The sequence below is a fragment of the Phocoena phocoena genome, chromosome X, assembly GCF_963924675.1.
Source record: "Phocoena phocoena chromosome X, mPhoPho1.1, whole genome shotgun sequence".
NCBI classification, from domain to species: domain Eukaryota; kingdom Metazoa; phylum Chordata; class Mammalia; order Artiodactyla; family Phocoenidae; genus Phocoena; species Phocoena phocoena.
The window spans coordinates 97930899-97949695 of record NC_089240.1 but is presented as its reverse complement, the minus strand read 5'-3'; the positions used below and the strand labels follow the sequence as shown (position 1 = coordinate 97949695).

At 40.2% G+C, this 18797-nt stretch overlaps 1 pseudogene; it reads left to right on the top strand.

Moving 5' to 3' along the window:
- The first annotated feature begins 2314 nt into the window (after positions 1 to 2314).
- LOC136142232 (uncharacterized) lies at positions 2315 to 6520 on the top strand (annotated as a pseudogene).
- The last annotated feature ends 12277 nt before the right edge of the window (positions 6521 to 18797 follow it).

Below are 18797 nucleotides of genomic sequence, written 5' to 3'. Positions count from 1 at the left end.
TTTTTGCTACATTATATATCAGTTGGTCCACATAAGAACAGATGGTTCAGACTGTTCCAGACTGACTGGTACCAGTTCAGGCTGGTACAGACTCCTGTACACATTAAGGAGTTTCCAAGTGATCTACACAAGCCATCTGATAGAGTGTAAGAGAAAGAAAAAGGAAGCTTCTTCTTCCAGTGTTACACTCACCTATATATGATGCATGCCACAGTAGACAAGGTCTCAAACACATCTTTATTTGTTTTGGCATCTTCATGGAGCCAGGAAGGATCAACAGAAATCCAGGAGGAGGAACATGCCACACCAGCGTAGGGGAGCAAAACTTGACACCTCAAAATGTCTCTTTGGCATGCGGGTTATTTTGAGCTGAGAACAATCAAGGCCCAAAAAACTCAGAAACAAACTCTGACCTTCCCCCTAAATGCCTAAAGAATGTAGATATAGAACCTGTTCCAGGAAGGGAGATATTACCATAGATAATTATACTATGAACTAGGTGTGTAGACAGGGAGGAACCTAGCAAAGTCTGTTTGTTACAATTCCTCTCTGTCTCCCACTGTCTCTGCCTGGCCCAGCATACATTTATTTACCAAACATTTGCTTTTCCATCTCCATATAAATTGCCTTCCTTCCCTTTGAAGTCCCCAACCCCTATTCCCAACATCCCCTTTTGTCTCTAGCTGAAGATGATATTTAAGGCGACGGCTTCGGCCATTTTGGCAAGTTACTCAGTTCTCCTGGGTCTCTCTCATATATACATGTTATTAAACTTTTGTTTGATTTTCTCATGTTAACCTACTCATGTCAATTTAATTCTTAGACCAGCCAAAAGAACCTAGAAGAGTAGAGAAAGATTCATTCCTCCCTGACACCAGGAACCAATCCTCTTCCTTTCTTAAATGAAGCTCTCATATGCAGTGGAAGTCACAGTTCAAACTTCTTCTCAATAAAAATGAGTACCCCTGGTTGGCAGAGGGGGTGGGTAGTAAAATTGATGTTGCTTCTTAAACGATCACATTAGTAAGCGACACCTCAGGGCATAAGATATACTGCAGTAACTTTGAACTTCTTAGAAAAAGGGTCTAGTACTTGATTCCCTTCCTCTCAGAAGGCTCCTTTGCCAATTGCCTCTTCCCCCAAAATTCCCAAGGTCAATATACCAATATGTATGGGATACAGTTGGCACAGTTCCAATTGCCTGGAACCACCAGACCATTGCCAAGCCTTCAAATTTCCAGTTGTAGCCTTTTCTCTGAAAAATGGATCCCTACTTGCTCTACATTCATTACCACTGAAGTGCTCATTCTTATAACAACAATAACAAATCCACTGCAGTGTTTCTTGAAGTCTTAACAACTTGAAATACTTGTGGATAATAATTTGAAATGGTCTCATTGAGTATGCTATTATCTATTGTTATGAACTGAATTGTGTCTCCCAAAATTCACATGTTGAAGCCCCAACCCTGAATGTGATTATATTTGGAGTAGAGCTTTTAGGAAGTCATTAAGGTTAAATGAAGTCATAAGGATGGAGTTCTAATCTGATAGGACTGATGACGTTTTAAGAAGAGGAAGATCTGATGTTGCCGGACAAAGTGGGGAAAGCAAAAAATGAGCTCAGAGATTTGAATTCCCAGTTCAAGGGAAAATCAAATGCAGTATCTCTTCTGGCAATTGGTTAAATTACAATGCAAATTGAACTCCCAGTCTCACATGGTCTGTGGTTTAACATGAGGGCATTGATTGGGAAAGAATGACATCCTGTAAATTGGAATGGGGATGTGTGGGAAGACCCTGATGAAGCTGAGGACATTGAGCTCCTAAATTCTGACAAGTATTCTTTGCCAGTGGAAGAAGCCTCTCAACCCTCAGTGGTAGCAGACTCTTTACCCGCATTGGAGGGGATTAATCCAGCATTACCTGAGGAAACTGTAATGGCTTCTCCTGAGGTAGTTGCCATGCAAAAGAATTCTGAGTCTCCTCAGGACCCACTCCATCACCAATCGTTGCTTCTAGTTCTGTAACTAGATTCAAGTTCCAGCAGGACTCTAAAAGTGAGACACAAACTGTGACCCATGGGGAGGTGCACTCTACAAAAGAACTACTTGAGTTTTCCATCTTATGCAGACAGATGTCTGGAGAAAATGGGTAGGAATGGGTATCAAAGGTGTGGGATAATGGTGGAAGGAATATAAAGTTGGATCAGCCCAAATTTATGGATACGTGCTCGCTAATCAAAGATTCTGCATTTAATGTTACAGGTTGGAGAGTTAGAAAAGGCTCTGACAGTTTGGTTGGTTGGCTAAAACATGGACCAAAAGGCAGACCGAAGTGAGCAAGTTAGAAATGCTGGACCTACCTTGGTCTAATGTAGAGGAAGGGATTCAAAGGTTTAGAGAAATAGGTATTTTAAAGTGGATTTGTCAGTTTAGATCTACTCACCCACCCTGGGAGGGTACAGAAGAGATACCTTCTACCAATACAATGAGATATAAATTTGTGACCTGAACCCTGACATCCTTGAAGAACTCTGTGCTTGCTCTTCTCTTTAGGCCAGAACATACGTTGGGAACTGCATTTTTCAGTTGGGAAACCTAAATGCAATGGGAGTAATTGAATTCTGGGGTGGCAGGGACCAAGTGGCAGCACTCAACTGCCAAAGGCAAGGTGAGTATTGTTACCACAATGGACAGCATAGTCAAAGAAGGAGTCAGAATAGTCTGACTAGCATAGACCTGTGGCCTTGGCTAGTTGATCACGGTGTTCCTAGAAGTGAAATAGATAGGAAACTTTCTTAATTCTTACTTAATCCATACAAGCAGGAAAGTTCTAGTTCAAGTGAACAAATGTCTAACCTGAATCATAAAAACAAAGAGTCATGCCCCTCCCAAATTAATTCATAGTATTGAGCCAGTTTACAGACCCAAAACGAAGGGAAGGCCATGATTCTTGAGGAAGGACCTCAGCACACTACGAAATATTTATACTGTTCATCTTTCTTCCAGCCTCTCATAAAAGTGTCTGTGGTCTTTTAGCAGGGTAACTGTGCATTTGGGAAAAGGAAATAATCAAACCTTTTGGGGACTACTAGACATTGACTCTAAACTGACACTAACTCCACAAGACCCAAAGGTCACTGTGATCCACAGACAGAGGTCAGGTGATCAGTGGAGTTTTAGCTCCAGTCTATCTCACAGTCGACACAGTGAGCCCCCAAATTCATCACGTGATTATTCCTCCAGTTCCAAAATGCATAATTTGAATAGATATACTCAGCAGCCTCACATTGGTTCCCTGACCTGTAGTTCCCTTATGGTGTGAAAGACTAAGTGGAAGCAACGCCTCTACCTAGAAAAATAGTAAATGAAAAGCAACACTGCATTGCTGGAGGGGTTGCAGAGATTAGAGTTATGATCAAGGCCGTGAGATAAACAAGGGTGGTGATTTCTAATACCTCCCCATTCAACTCACATATTTGTCCTGTGCAGAACACAGATCGATTTTGGAGAATAAGAGTGGATTGTCGCAAGCCAAACCAGGAGCAGATTCCATTTGCAGCTGCTGTATCAGATGTGGTTTCATTTCTCCAGCAAATAAACACATCCCCTAGTACCTGGTAGGAAGCTACTGATCTAGCCAATGCTTTTTTCTCTAGATCTTTTAGTAAAGAGTGACAGAAACAGTTTGCTTTCAGTTGGCAAGGCCAGCAATGCACCTTCATTGTCCTACCTCAGGAGTATATCAACTCTCCACCCTGTGCCATAATTTAGTTTGTAGACATCTTGAATGCCTTCTCATTCCACAAGATAGGTCCATTACATTGATGACATTATGCTAATTGGACTAGTAAGAAGTAGCAACTATTTTAGACTTATTTGTAAGAATTTTGCCCATCAGAGGGTAATAAATTCAACAAATTTCAGGGACTTTCTACTTCATTAAAATTTCTATGGGTCCAGTGGTGTGGGGTATGTAGAGATATCCCCTCTAACGTGAAAGATAAGTTGTTGCATCTGACCCCTCCTACAACCAAAAAAGAGGCATAGTTTTTTGTAGGTGTCACTGGATTTTTGGAGGCAACATATCCCTCATTTGAATGTGTTATCCTGGCCACCTAGTGAGTGACCCAAAAAGCTGCTAGTTTTGAGTGGGACCCAAAAATGAGAAGCCTCTGTGATAGGTCCAGGCCATCAAGCAAATATGATCCAGCAGAATCAATAGTGCAGCAGGGACATTAGGACTTATGAGCAAAGCCCTGCCACCCTCTGTGTTTATCTTCACCACTTTTGAGAAACAGCTCTTGGCCTGTTACTGGGACTTAGTAGAGACTGAACATTAACCATGGGCCACAAAGTTACCATGTAACCTGAGCTGCCCATCAGGAACTGGGTGTTATCTGACCCACCAAGCCATAAAATTGGGTGTGCATAACAGCATTCCATCATTCAAATGGAACTGTTATATACGTGATTGGGTCCAAGCAGGCCCTAAAGGCACAAGTAAGTTACATGAATAAGTGGACCAAATGCCATTAGTCCCCATTTCTGTTACCCAACTTTCTCTCTCCCAACCTGCACCTATAGCCTCATGGGGAGTTCACTATAATCAGCTGCTAGAGGAAGAGAAGATCTGGGCCTGATTTACAGATAGTTCTGCATGATATGCAGGTACCACCCCAAAGTGGACAGCTGTAGCGCTGCAACCCCTCTCTGGGACATTACTGAAGGGATAAAGGGAGATCTTCCCCTTGGGAAGAATTTCAAGCAGTACACACGGTTGTTCACTTTGTTTGGAAGAAAAAATTGCCAAATGTGAGATTATATACTGATTCATGGTCGGTTTGGCCAATGGTTTGGCTGGATGGTCAGAGACTTGGAGGAAACATGATTGGAAAATTGGTGACAAGGAAATTTGGGAAAGAGGTATGTGGATAGAACTCTTTGAATGGGGCAAAAATGTGAAAATACCTGTGTCCCATATGAATGTTCATCAAAAGATGACCACAGTAGAAGGGAATTTTAATAATCAAATGGATAGGACAATGCTTCCTGTGGATACCAGTCAACCTCTTTCCACAGCCACCCCTCTCATAGGGTTCATGAACAACGTAGTCATAGTGGCAGGAATAGAGGTTATTCATGGGCTCAGCAACATGGACTTTCACCCACCAAGGCCAACCTGGCTAAGGCTACTGCTGAATGCCCAATCTGCTAGCAGGAGACACCAATGCTGAATTTTTTTTTTTTTTTTTTTGCAGTACGCGGGCCTCTCACCGCTGTGGCCTCTCCCGTTGCGGAGCACAGGCTCCGGACGCGCAGGCTCAGCGGCTATGGCTCACGGGCCAGCCGCTCCGCGGCATGTGGGATCTTCCCGGACCGGGGCATGAACCCATGTCCCCTGCATCGGCAGGCGGACTCTCAACCACTGCGCCACCAGGGAAGCCCCTGAATCTTGATATGGCACTATTCCCTAGGGTAATCAGCCAGTTATCTGATGGCAGATTGATTATACTGGACTTCTTCCATCATGGAAGGAGAAGTGGTTTTTTTTTCTTACTGGAATAGACACTTACTGTGGATATGGATTTGTCTTCCCTTCATGCAATGCTTCTGCCAAAACTGCCGTCCATGGACTTATAGAATGTTTTATCCATCATTATATTATTCCAGACAGCATTGCTTCTGATTCAGGAACTCACTTCACAGTAAAAGAGGTGCAGCAATGGGCCTATGATCATGGAATTCACTGGTCTTACCACGTTCCCCACCATTCTGAAGCAGGTAGCTTGATAGAGTGTTGTAATGGCCTTTTGAAAACTCAGTTATAATGCCAGCTAGTTGCAATACCTTGTAGGGTGGGGACAAGGTTTTCCAGAAGGCTGTATATGCATTGAATCAGCATTCAATTTATGGTCCTGTTTCTCCCATAGCCAGGATTCACAGGTCTAGAAAAAAAGGGGGTGGAAACGGGAGTGGCACCACTCACCATTAACCATAGTGACTCTCTACCAAAATTTTTGCTTCCTGTTCACACGACCTTATGCTCTGCAGACCTAGAGGTCTTAATTCCAAAGACAGGAATGATTCCGACAGGAGGCACAACCATGATTCCACTGAACTGCAAGTTAAGACTACCACCTGACCACTTTGGGCTCATAAAGCCTCTGAATCAAGAGGCAAAGAAGGGAGTTAATGTGCTGGTTGGGGTGATTGGTCCTGACTGCTACAGGGTAATTGGACTACTATTTCATGATGGGGGTAAGGAAGAGAATGTCTGGAATATGGGAGATACCTTAGGGTTTCTCTTATTATTACCATGACCATTGATTAAGGTCAATGTAAAACTACAACAACTCAATCTGGGCAGGACTACTAATGGCCCAGACTTTTCAGAAATAAAGATTTGGGTCACCCCACCAGGTAAACAACCAACATGACCAACTGAAGTACTTGCTGAAGGCAAAGGGAGTAACAGAATGGGTAGCAAGAGAAGGTAGTTATAAATACCAGCTATGACCACATGACCAGTTACATACATAGGACTGTAATCGTCATGAATATTTCTTCCTTATTTTCTTATGAATACATTTGTATATCTGGATAGATAGATAGATTGATTGATCTTCGTTTTCTTTACTCTCTTATTCCCTGGACATATAGTATAAGATGTATTGACTTTATATCATAGTATTTAAGTATTGTTCATTTTACTTCATGGTATTTAAGTTAGGAGATATCAAGGAAAAGAATAAGCATCACTCAGGGACTACCTCCTCTTCTGGGAAAGAGGCTAGTGTGTTTTCAGTTGTACGCAGGATAGCTGTATCATGTTAAATGGACTTATGAGCTTCTTATTGTCTCTATTTGGTGATTAATTGTGATTTAAGGAGATGTGTATTGGGGCCACGTTGACAAGGGTGGATCTGTGATAATCTTATATGTGAACATGACTGGGCCACGAGGTGCTCAGATATTTGGTCAAACATTATTTGGGATGTGTCTGTGAGGGTGTTTTGGGATGTGATTCATATATGAATTGGTAGACTGAGTAAAGCAGATTGCTCTCTCTGACATTGGTGGTCCTCATCCAGTTAGTTGAAGTCCTGAATAGAACAAAAAGTCTGATCTTCTTTCAAACAAGAAAGAACTCCTCCTCTCTGACTGGCTTGAGCTGGGACATTAGTCTTTTCCTGCCTTTAGACTAGAACTGAAACATCAGTGATTCTTGCATCTCAAGCCTGCCAGATTTTGGCCAAATTTTGGACTGGAACTTATATCATTGGCTCTCCTGTTTCTCAGGCCTTTGAACTAGGACTGGAACTATACATTGGCTTTCCTGGGTCTCCAGCTTACCAACTGCATATCTTGGGACTTAGGCTCCATAATCATGTGAGCCAATCCCTTTACATATATAGGTATAGAGAGATAGATCGATAGATAATCTCTTATTGGTTCTCTTTCTCTGGAGAACCCTGACTAATACATGTATCTATCTAGCTATCCATATGTCTCTCCAACTAACACACATACACACACACACACACACACACACACACACACACACACACACACATCATATCTGAGATCTGAGTGCTTCACTCAATACACTGCGAGGACACATTTATGCTAATATTCTTCTGTGGTATCTTTTGAAGTGGCTGTATTTTACCTCATAGAAGTGCCCTAATTTTTTTTAAACAAAGATCCTCTATGAAAGACGCTGTCAAGAAAATGTGAAGACAAGTCACAGACTGGGAGGAAATATTTGTAAAAGGCATATCTGATAAAGGACTGTTATCAAAAATATACAAAGAATACTTAAAACTCAACAATAAGAAAATGAAGAGCCCAGGTAAAAATAATCAAAATGTCTGAAAAGACATGTCATTTTAAAAGATATACACATAGAAAGCAAGCATATGAAAAAATACTCAACATTATATGCCATTAGGAAATTGCAAATTAAAACAACAATAAGATTCCACTATATACCTATTAGAATGATGAAAATCCAAAACAGTGACAACACCAAATGCTGTCAAGGATGTGTAGCAACAGGAACCCTGACTCATTGTTGGTTGGAATGCAATATGGTGTAGTCACTTTGGAAGACAATTTGGCAGATTCTTACAAAACTAAACATAGTATTACCAAATGATCCTGCAATTGTGCGCCTTGATATTTACCCAAATGAACTGAAAACTTATATCCACACAAAAACATGCTCGTGCATGTTTATAGCAGCTTTATTCAAAGTAGCTTAACCTTGGAAGCAACCAAGATGTCCCTCAATAGGTGAGTTGATAAATAAACCATAATGCATCCAGACAATGGAATATTATTCAGCACTAAAATAAATGAGCTATCAAGCCATGAAAAGACATGAAAAAAACCTAAATTCCTATTACTAAGCGAAAAAAGCCAATCTGAAAAGCCTGCATGTTAATGATTCCAACACTATGACCTTCCAGAAAAGGCAAAACTATGGAGACACTTAAAAGATCAGCGGTTGCCAGGAGTTGGGGTGGGGGGGGGAGGAAGGGATGAACAGGCAGAGCACCAAGTATTTTTAGGGCAGTAATACTACTGTAATGGTGGATACATGTAATTATATATTTGTCAAAACTCAGATTGTACATCGAATGAACTGTAATGCAAAGCATGCACTTTGAGTGATAATGTTGCATCAATACAGGTTAATGAATTGTAACAAATGTACTACTGGTGCCAGGGTGTTGACTGTGGGGGAGACTGTTCACGTGAGGGGAGGAGTGCAGGGAATACAGAGGAACTCTGTATATTCTGCTCAATTTTGCTGTGAATGTAAAACTGCTGTAAAAAAATGAAGTCTATTAAGGATAAAGAAAAAATGAAATAAATATCTAATTATTAAATTGATATTCTTTCGAATTTTTTCACTTTAATAAGTAATATTATGGTTGATATCCTTGTAGTTAAATTTTTTTTTTTTTTTTTTTTTTTTTTTTTGTGTGGTACACGGGCCTCTCGCTGCTGTGGCCTCTCCCGCCACGGAGCACAGGCTCCGGCCACGCAGGCCCAGCAGCCATGGCTCACGGGCCCAGCCGCTCCGCGGCATGTGGGATCCTCCCGGACCGGGGCACGAACCCGCGTCCCCTGCATCGGCAGGCGGACTCTCAACCACTGCGCCACCAGGGAAGCCCTGTAGCTAAATTTTTACATATTCTTTTGCTCAGTTTTTTTTTGACCTTGTGTCTTTGTTGCTGTGTGGGGGCTTTCTCTAGTTGCAGGGGCTACTCTTCCATTGCGGTGCACAGGCTTCTAATTGTGGTGACTTCTGTTTGTTGCAGAGCACAGGCTCTAGGTGTGTGGGCTTCAGTAGTTGTGGCATGCAGGCTCAGTAGTTGTGGCTCACGGGCTGTAGAGCACAGGCTCAGTAGTTGTGGCGTACGGGCTTAGTTGCTCCGCGGCATGTGGGATCTTCCCGGGCCAGGGCTCGAACCTGTGGCCCCTGCATTGGCAGGTGGATTCTTAACCACTGTGCCACCAGGGAAGTCACCTTTGTTTAGTTTTTTATGATACATTTCTAAGAATAGAATTGCTATGCCAATGAGATTGGATTATTATTATCATTTTTGGTACAATTTGCCAACACTGCCCACCACAAAAGATATAAGAATTTACACTCAGACCAGAAGTTTAGGAAAGTGCATGTTGCTCAAAATGCACAAATTTAAAGCTTTTTTTAACTTTATATGCTCCAGGCTTTGGCTTACCCATTCCTATAAGTCTATTTGCTTTTTCAGCCAACACGAGTGGCCACTACTCTTTTTTTTTTAGAGTTTATAGATGATATAATTTACTATACACATACTTTTAAAAAATATGAACAACATACCCTAAACACAATATAAAAGGAACCAAAAGGCAAGTAATTTATATAATAAACATATATATTATTATGTATAAGCTTGGGTATAGTGGTAGCAGAGTCAGATTACAAATAGAATCACTGTGAACGCACTAGTTATAAATAGAGACTAATAAAAACATGTTGGTTTAGGACTTAAAATGTCACAGTGACGCAACTTTCCAAAACGTTTAACTCTCTATTTACATGGTGGCTGTATTCCTGGAAAATTCAATGTATATTAAAAATATGACAAAGGAAAAAAAAATACTGTGGATGCATTTATATGTAAAATGTAGCCAGGCACTGGGCCCAGGATAATAAAGATTCTTCACCAACATGAATGCCCACCAAAATATTTGTAGATTGTACGGGACACAGGACAATTGTTCATTCAGTGAGACTGCCATATGCACTGCAGCACGTCTAATGTCCCAGCCCCTTATTCCACCCTCCCAATCATTGTGACAACAGAATACCCTTTCTCCTACAAATTTCCAAAGCCCCTTCGGGGCAGTACTGGTCTACCATCTTTGAGCTGGCCCCGCGCTGTTAAGGAGATGGGGCAAGACTGAGTTCTCACTTCACTTTAGCTGTGTATTTATATGGATTGATCATGTCCATTTAAAACGCTTAGTATACAGTAGGTATTTTCTTTCAACAATTGAAAACACAAAACTTTCACTCTAAAATTCCATTCCAAGGACATTGCCTTTTCATTCACTCAAGCAATTCTATGTACAATGGACAGAAGGATATATATCACCCTTAACAGCAAATGCCTTTGAGTGAAGAGTTGAGAGAATGGGGTATGAGATGCGGACTTTGACTTTGTACTTTCTTTTTATTTATTTGTTTATCTATTTATTTATTTATACAGCAGGTTCTTATTAGTCATTATACACATCACTGTATACCTGTCAATCCCAATTGCCCAAATCATCACACCACCACAAACAGCCCCCGCCACTATCCCCCCTTGGTGTCCAAACGTTTGTTCTCTACATCGCTGTCTCAATTTCTGCCCTGCAAACCAGTTCATCTGTACCATTTTTCTAGGTTCCACATATATGCATTAATATACGATATTTGTTTTTCTCTTTCTGACTTGCTTCACTCTGTATGACAGTCCCTAGATCCATCCTCATCTCTACAAATGACCCAATTTCGTTCCTTTTCATGGCTGAGTAATATTACATTGTATATATGTACCACTTCTTCTTTATCCATTCGTCTGTCGATGGGCATTTAGGTTGCTTCCATGACCTGGCTATTGTAAATCGTGCTGCAGTGAACATTGGGGTGCATGTGTCTTTCTGAATTATGGTTTTCTCTGGGTATATGCCCAGTAGTGGGATTGCTGGGTCATATGGTAATTCTATTTTTAGTTTTTGAAGGAAGCTCCATACTGTTCTCCATAGTGGCTGTATCAATTTACATTCCCAACAACAGTGCAAGAGGGTATCCTTTTCTCCACACCCTCTACAGCATTTGTTTTTTGTAGATTTTCTGATGATGCCTGTTCTAACTGATGTGAGGGGATACCTCATTGCAGTTTTGATCTGCATTTCTCTAATTATTAGTGATGTTGAGCAGCTTTTCATGTGCTTCTTGGCCATCTGTATGTCTTCTTGGTCTATTTAGGTCTTCTGCCCATTTTTGGATTGGGTTGTTTGTTTTTTTAATATTGAGCTGCATGAGCTGTTTTTATATTTTGGAGATTAATCCTTTGTCTGTTGATTCATTTGCAAATATTTTCTCCCATTCTGAGAGTTGTCGTTTTGTCTTGTTTATGGTTTCCTTGGTTGTGCAAAAGCTTTGAAGTTTCATTAGGTCCCATTGGTTTATTTTTGGTTTTGTTCCCATTACTCTAGGAGGTGGATCAAAAAAGAGCTTGCTGTGATTTATGTCAGAGAGTGTTCTTCCTATGTTTTCCATTAAGAGTTTTATAGTGTCCGGTTTTTCATTTAGCTCTCTAATCCATTTCGAGTTTATTTTTGTGTATGGTGCTAGGAAGTGTTCTAATTTCATTCTTTCACATGTAACTGTTGAGTTTCCCCAGCACCACTTATTGAAGAGACTGTCTTTTCTCCATTGTATATCCTTGCCTCCTTTGTCATAGATTAGTTGACCATAGGTGTGTGGTTTTATCTCTGGGCCCTCTATCTTGTTTCATTGATCGATGTTGCTGTTTTTGTGCCAGTACCATATTGTCTTGATTACTGTAGCTTTGTAGTACAGTCTGAAGTCAGGGAGTCTGATTCCTCCAGCTCCATTTTTTTCACTCAAGACTGTTTGGCTATTCGGGATCTTTTGTGTCTCCATACAAATTTTAAGATTTTTTGTTCTAGCTCCTTAAAAAAATGCCATTGGTAATTTGATAGGGATTGCATTGAATCTGTAGATTGCTTTGGGTAGTATAGTTATTTTCACAATATTGATTTTTCCAATGCAAGAACATGGTATATCTCTCAATCTATTGGTATCATCTTTAATTTCTTTCATCAGTGTCTTATTGTTTTATGCATACAGGTCTTTTGTCTCCCTAGGTAGGTTTATTTCTAAGTATTTTATTCTTTTTGTTGCAGTGGTAAATGGGAGTATTTCCTTAATTTCTCTTTTATATTTTTCATCAGCAGTGTACAGGAATGAAAGAGATTTCTCTGCATTAATTTTGTATCCTGCAACTTTACCAGATTCGTTGATTAGCTCTAGTAGTTTCCTAGTGGCATCTTTAGGATTCTCTATGTATAGTATCATGTCATCTGTAGTCAGTGACAGTTTTACTTCTTCTTTTCCAATTTGTATTCCTTTTATTTCTTTTTCCTCTCTGATTGCCGTGGCTAGGACTTCCAGAACTATGTTGAATAATAGTGGTGATAGTGGGCATCCTTGTCTTGTTCCTGATCTTAGAAGAAATGCTTTCAGTTTTTCACCACTGAGAATGATGTTTGCTGTGGGTTTGTCATATACAGGCTTTATTATGTTGAGGTAGGTTCCCTCTATGCCCACTTTCTGGAGAGTTTTTTATCATAAATGGTGTTGAATTTTGTCAAAAGCTTTTTCTGCATCTATTGAGATGATCATATGGTTTTTCTTCTTCAATTTGTTAATATGGTGTATCACATTGATTGATTGGCATATATTCAAGAATCATGCATCACTGGGTTAAATTCCACTTGAGGATGATGTATGATCCTTTTAATGTGTTGTTGGATTCTCCTTGCTAGTATTTTGTTGAGGATTTTTGAATCTATATTCATCAGTGATATTGGTCTGTAATTTTCTTTTTTTGTAGTATCGTTATCTGGTTTTGGTATCAGGGTGATGGTGGCCCCATAGAATGAGCTTGGGAGTGTTCCTTCCTCCACAATTTTTTGGAAGAGTTTGAGAAGGATGGGTGTTAGCTTTTCTCTAAATGTTTGATAGAATTCACCTGTGAAAAAAAAAAAACGAATTCACCTGTGAAACCTTCTGGTCCTGGACTTTTGTTTGTTGGAGGATTTTTAATGACAGTCACAGTTTCATTACTTGTGATTGGTCTATTCATATTTTCTATTTCTTCCTGGTTCAGTCTTGGGAGGTTATAACTTTCTAAGAATTTGTCCATTTCTTCCATGTTGCCCATTTTATTGGCATACAGCTTCTTGTAGTAGTCTCTTAGGATGCTTTGTATTTCTGCAGAGTCTGTCGTAACTTCTCCTTTTTCATTTCTAATTTTATTGATTTGAGTCCTCTCCCTCTTTTTCTTGATGAGTCTGGCTAAAGGTTTATCAATTTTATTTATCTTCTCAAAGAAGCAGCTTTTAGTTTTATTGATCTTTGCTACTGTTTTCTTTGTTTTTATTTCTGCTCTGATGTTTATGATTTCTTTCCTTCTGCTAACTTTGGGTTTTGCTTCTTCTTCTTTCTCTAGTTCCTTTATGTGAAAGGTTAGATTGCTTATGTGAGATGTTTGTTGTTTCCTGAGGTAGGATTGTATTGTTATAAACTTCCCTCTTAGGACTGCTTTTGCTGCATCCCATAGGTTTTGGATCGTTGTGTTTTCATTGTGATTTGTCTCTAGGTATTTTTTGATTTCCTCTTTGATTTCTTCAGTGATCTCTTGGTTATTTAGTAACGTATTGTTTAGCCTCCATGTGTTTGTGTTTTTTATGGTTTTTTCCCTGTAATTCGTTTCTAATCTCAGAGTGCTGTGGCCAGAAAAGATGCTTGATATGATTTCAATTTTCTTAAATTTACCAAGGCTTGATTTGTGACCCAACATGTGATCTATTCTGGAGAATGTTCCATGTGCACTTGAGAAGAAAGTGTAATCTGCTGTTTTTGGATAGAATGTCCTATAAATATCAATTAAATCTATCTGGTCTGCTGTGTCATTTAAAGCTTGTGTTTTATTATTTATTTTCATTTTGGATGATCTGTCCATTGGTGTAAGTGAGGTGTTAAAGTCCTCCACTACTGGGCTTCCCTGGTGGTGCAGTGGTTGAGAGTCTGCCTGCCGATGCAGGGGACACAGGTTCGTGCCCCGGTCCGGGAAGATCCCACATGCCGCGGAGCGGCTGGGCTGGTGAGCCATGGCTGCTGAGCCTGTGCGTCCAGAGCCTGTGCTCCGCAATGGGAGAGGCCACAACAGTGAGAGGCCCGCGTACCGCAAAAAAAAAAAAAAAGTCCCCCACTATTATTGTGTTACTGTTGATTTTCTCTTTTATAGCTGTTAGCAGTTGCCTTATGTATTGAGGTGCTCCTATGTTGGGTGCATATATATTTATAATTGTTATATCTCCTTCTTAGATTGATCCCTTGATCATTATGTAGTGTCTTTCCTTGTCTCTTGTAGTATTCTTTATTTTAAAGTCTATTTTATGTGCTATGAGTATTGCTACTCCAGATTTCTATTGATTTCCATTTGCATGGAATATCTTTTTCCATCCCCTCACTTTCAGTCTGTATGTGTCCCTAGGACTGAAGTGGGTCTCTTGTTGACAGCATATATATGGGTCTTGTTTTTGTATCCATTTAGCAAGCCTGTGTCTTTCGATTGGAGCATTTAATCCATTCACATTTAAGGTAATTTTCAATATGTATGTTCTTCTTACCATTTTCTTAATTGTTTTGGGTTTCTTTTTGTATGTCCTTTTCTTCTCTTGTGTTTCCTACTAAGAGAAGTTCCTTTAGCATTTGTTGTAGAGCTAGTTTGGTGGTGCTGAATTCTCTTAGCTTTTCCTTGTCTGTAAAGCTTTTGATTTCTCCATCAAATCTGAATGAGATCCTTAGCGGATAGAGTAATCTTGTTTGTAGGTTCTTCCCTTTCATCACTTTAAGTATATCATGCCACTCCCTTCTGGCTTGTAGAGTTTCTGCTGAGAAATCAGCTGTTAACGTTATGGGTGTTCCCTTGTATGTTATTTCTTGTTTTTCCCTTGCTGCTTTTAATAATTTTTCTTTGTCTTTAATTTTTGCTAATTTGAGTACTATGTGTTACAGCGTGTTTCTCCTTGGATTATCCTGTGTGGGACTCGCTGAACTTCCTGGACTTGGGTGGCTATTTCCTTTCCCATATTAGGGAAGTTTTCGACTATAATCTCTTCAAATATTTTATCAGGTCCTTTCTCTTTCTCTTCTCCTTCTGGGACCCCTATAATACGAATGTTGTTGCATTTAATGTTGTCCCAGAAGTCTCTTAGGCTATCTTCATTTCTTTCCATTCTTTTTTCTTTATTCTGTTCCGCAGCAGTGAATTCCACCATTCTGTTTTCCAGGTCACTTATCCGTTCTTCTGCCTCAGTTATTCTGCTATTGATTGCTTCTAGTGTAGTTTTCATTTCAGTTATTGTATTGTTCATCTCTATTTGTTTGTTCTTTAATTCTTCTTGGTCTTTGTTAAACATTTCTTGCATCTTCTTGATCTTTGCCTCCATTCTTTCTCCGAGGTCCTGGATCATCTTCATTATCATTATTCTGAATTCTTTTTCTGGAAGGTTGCCTATCTCCACTTCATTTAATTGTTTTTGTGGGGTTTATCTTGTTCCTTCATCTGGTACATAGCCCTCTACCTTTTCTTCTTGTCTATCTTTCTGTGAATGTGGTTTTTCTTCCACAGGCTGCAGGATTGTAGTTCTTCTTGCTTCTTCTGCGTGCTCTCTGGTGGATGAGGCTATCTAAGAGGCTTGTGCAAGTTTCCTGATGGCAGGAACTGGTGGTGGGTAGACCTGGGTGCTGCTCTGGTGGGAAGAGCTCAGTAAAACTTTAATCCACCTGTCTGCTGATGGGTGGGGCTGGGTTCCCTCCGTGTTGGTTGTTTGGCCTGAGGTGACCCAACAGTGGAGCCTATCCGGCTCTTTGGTGGGGCTAATCATGGACTCTGGGAGGGCTCACGCCAAGGAGTACTTCCCAGAACTTCTGCTGCTAGCTAGTGTCCTTGTCCTCACAGTGAGACACAGCCACTCCCCACCTCTGTAGGAGACCCTCCAACACTAGCAGGTAGGCCTGGTTCAGTCTCCTCTGGGGTCACTGCTCCTTCCCCTGAGTCCTGAGGTGCACACTGCTTTGTGTGTGTCCTCCAAGGGTGGAATCTCTGTTTCCCCCAGTTCAGTCAGAGTCCTGCAATCAAATCCCTCCAGCCTTCAAAGTCTGATTCTCTAGGAATTCCTCCTCCTGTTGCCGGACCCCCACATTCGGTAGCCTGATGTGGGGCTCAGTACCTTCACTCCAGTGGGTGGACTTCTGTGGTATAAGTGTTCTCCAGTTTGTGAGTCACCAACTCATAAGTTATGGGTTTTGATTTTATTGTGATTGCGCCCTCCTACTGTCTCACTGTGGCTTCTCCTTTGTCTTTGGATGTGGGGTATCTTTTCTGGTGAGTTCCAGTGTCTTCCTTTCAATGACTGTTCAGCAGTTAGTTGTGATTCTGGTGTTCTCACAAGAGGGAGCGAGAACATGTCCTTCTACTCTGCCATCTTGGTTCTATGCCTCTCAAGTGGCCACTGCTCTTAACAAATCATTTTTAGCGACCTGTTGGTGATCCCCACCATGGAAAACAAACTTTGTTTTTACCTTACTCTTGGTTAAAATAAATTTAGGTGATTTGTAGGAGATGCCAAAATCTGTTTCTATTAAGATCAACATTGACCATAAGTCAATGTTTTGAGAAGTATTCTACTAGTGATCAGATGATGAGGGAGATGAAAAGATTTCCAGTCCCAGGTTATTTCTTGAACACATTCATTTATAGACCCTCTATCCCAATATCCCAATGAAATGACAAGTGGAATACAAAAACAAAATCTATTGCACCTAGAAACATGTCGTCAATAGAAATATCTGGAAGGTATAAAGTGGATAGAAACAGATAAGTGATGTAGTACATTGTAGCTTGACATCCAGCCATCTTAAAGAGGTGGACAGGGACTTCCTCAGTGATCCAGTGGCTAGGAATCCACGCTCCCAATGCAGAGGGCCTTGGTTCCATCCTTGATCAGGGAAATAGATCCCACATACCTCAACTAAGTGTTCGCATGCTGCAGCTAAGGATCCCGCATGCAGCAATGAAGATCCCACATGCTGCAAGTAAGACCTGGCACAGCCCAATAAACAAATAATTTTTTTTTAAGAAAGAGAAATAGGTAAAGAAAAGAAGAGTGTTCATTCCTCTAAAAGAGGTGGATAAGCAGACATACAAAATTTGATTATCCCCAGAACTCCAAATAACCCCAAGATCAAAGGAAGTTCAGGCTAGAGGAAACAGTCCATTAGTTAGTTTTAGAATAGAACACCTGTGCCAATCCTGGCACTTAAAAGGAATGATTCAGAAATTTGCCTACAGGCCAATGCCATGAGTACAGCACTTTAAAAAGGGCACTGGAATGTGAAAAACTCTCAGAATAAGTGTTGATTTCAGAGAAGAGGGGTTACTCTAGGTAATGTTTAAGTTCCAAGTGGATGGGAAACCCCAAGGTAGAAAACAAACAAATTTTACATTCCTTAGGAAAGCCTGCCAGATGCACAAACACTTTCTTGTCCACATCACAACTACTGGAATGCTGGCTCCTACTACTGAAATTTGTATTAATAGAACAAGAGGACAAGAGTTCTTAGTTAGCCTGAGGAAATACACTTTAGCAATGACTTTAATTTTAGAGCTGCGTCTACAAATATGAACAGACAATTAAGAAGTGACTAAACATTTGAGGAAAAGAAATGGCATGAAAAAGAGAAACTATACTCAAGAAAAAATAACATGGAAAAATGTTTGATATTCTCTTATACAGTAAATCAAACACACACCTGCTCTATAAAAAAAATAAAAATAAGAACGAACATCCTAAGGAAACAATACAAAATAGAAAAAATAAATAGGAATAGTAATAGATTTAGTGTGGTTTTTTTTCCCCCAGCTTTATTGAGGCATAATTGACAAGTAAAATTATGTATATTTAAAGTGTACAACGATGATATATATGTTTGCATTGTGAAATGGTTACCACAATCAAATTAATTAACATACCATTATGTTAAGTGAAATAAGCCAGACAGAGAAAGACAAATACTGTATGGTCTACTTATAGGTGGAATCTAAAAAATAAAAAAACAAAAACACAGACTCATAGAAACAGAGAAGACTGGTGATTGTCAGGGGCTGAGGAGTGGGAGAAAAGGGCAGACATCAGTCAAACTTCCAAACATAAGATGAATAAATTCTAGGGACCTAATGTATAGCATGGTGACTATAGTTAATAATATTGTATTATATACTTGAAATTTGCTAAGAGAATCGATCTTAAGTATCTCATTAAAAAAAAAAAACTTTGGGCTTCCCTGGTGGTGCAGTGGTTGAGAGTCCGCCCACCGATGCAGGGGACATGGGTTCGTGCCCCGGTCCGGGAAGATCCCACATGCCGTGGA